The following is a 1,921-nucleotide window of genomic DNA, read 5'->3' on the forward strand; positions in this document are numbered from 1 at the left end:
AAAAGGTGGGAGTGGGTGGGGAGGTGGGGGGAGGGTATGGGGGACTTTTGGGATAGCATTGGAAATGTAAATGAGGAAAATACCTATTAAAATTTTTTTTTAAAAAAATAGCTGAGTAGTACTCCATTGTGTAAATGTACCACATTTTCTGTATCCATTCCTCTGTTGAGGGACATCTGGGTTCTTTCCAGTTTCTAGCTATTATAAATAAGGCTGCTATGAACATAGTGGAGCATGTGTCCTTCTTACTGGTTGGAACATCTTCTGGATACATGGCCCAGGAGAATTTTAAGAGTTTCTTAAAATTTAAGAGAATAGTTTTACATGATAGGTTCTAGCTTCTGACCCTCAGTGCAGAACATTCTATCTTTCCATTACCATTACTAGTCTTGTAAGCACAAGACCTCAAAAAATTGAGTAAAAACTCAGAGTTGTTCCTCTCCACGGAAATCTTTAGTAAAAGGCGAAAGATTTATACGATCTGAAGAGAAACCAGAGTGTGGGATAGGGGTGCTGTGTGCAGTTCTCACCTGACTGTGTATCTTAGAACACTGATGGTAACTTTTTCCTCAAAAGTACATAATAATTCTGCTTTAGTCTCACTTAAATCTGTGAAAGTCGTACCATTTTGAAGGAAATCAAGAGAGAGAAAAAAAAAAAAAACAGCGATTTCTGGTTTTAAATCAAGCAATGACCGCTCTGCAGTGCATTGTGGGTATGTAAATGAGATCAAGTCGCTGCCGTCCCGCCTCTAAAAATGCCTTAGTTATTTCATCTCCCCCACCACCACCACTCGCTGTAAAGCGTGGGCTGACCACCAGGGGGCAGTAGAAATGACAACTATTCGGAATATTACCCTACTAGGCAAGTCTAGCTTAAAATTGTCACTCTGGGATGACAAACTCTAAAAATAAAAAATTTAAAAATTAAAAAAAGAGCCCTTGTCTATACACAAGACACTGGATTCCACCCTCTGCATTAAACAGTAAATAAACCACAAAGAAAGCATTGTATTAGTATCTTCATTAACACAAAGGATTGAGCATCTGAGGTCCTTGCCCTAAAACACAGGAATGTGTGCCAAGCATGACAATGGAAAGTTCAAAGACACAGGGTCGAGAGAAGCAAGTGGGAAGGGCTGAGGGGCTGGAACTTTCCTTACCTCAGGTTTATCTTGAAATGTAATGGGGGAGCTATTGAAAGCTCGACAGAAAACAATGCAACGGAACAGTTGCTGGCCTTTGTTTGCTTGTTTAGGGGTGTTTGTTTGGGACAGGGTCTCCTATAGTCTCAGTTTCTCCAGATAGCTGAAAATGGCTGAACTCGAGATGGTCTGCCTGCATCCCCAAGTGCTTGACCAGCAGGCATGGGTCACACATCAAACTTGTTATTCCAGACTGATGGCTCGGTTTTGTTCTGTTGTTTAGTAGCCCTGGATAGCCCAGAACTTGATATATAGACAAGGCTGGCCTAGAACTCACAGAGATCTATCTGCCTGACTGTAACTCCCTAATGCGAGGGTTTAAAGGCTATCACATTGTGTCAGGGTGAATTGATAACTCCCTTCCACCATCACCCAAGTTCACACACGTGGTGTTGGGAACAGTGTGATACGAGCAGGAGGCCAGTATCCGATTAGGACAGAGTTGTTAACGTGTTACTATAGAGCCAATAGGGCAGCACACACTTACAACCTGTAATCCCAACACTGGAGAGGAGGAGGTGAAAGCGAAGGACACCTGAGACCAAGTTCTCAGCACAAAGGAGATGTGTTTACCCCTGAGGGACAGAAGGCAGGAATATGAGACAAAGGCAGGAGACAGAGGACGACAAGGGAGAAGGGGAAAACAAGGGAGAAGAAGAAGGGGTATTTGTCCGGGAGGGTGACAGAGGACTGCCCCTGGATAGAGAGGAGACAGAT

At 43.2% G+C, this 1,921-nt stretch overlaps 1 non-coding gene across 1 annotated transcript; it reads right to left on the minus strand.

The window, feature by feature from the left end:
- Positions 1-385: 385 nt before the first annotated feature.
- On the minus strand, positions 386-501 carry LOC115031066 (U5 spliceosomal RNA). Its single transcript, XR_003836631.1, has one exon. It is a non-coding gene; the product is annotated as a U5 spliceosomal RNA (small nuclear RNA).
- Positions 502-1,921: the final 1,420 nt, after the last annotated feature.

Source organism: Mus caroli, unplaced genomic scaffold (genome assembly GCF_978045245.1).
Source record: "Mus caroli unplaced genomic scaffold, Mus_caroli_1 scaffold_6, whole genome shotgun sequence".
Classification (NCBI taxonomy): Eukaryota; Metazoa; Chordata; class Mammalia; order Rodentia; family Muridae; genus Mus; species Mus caroli.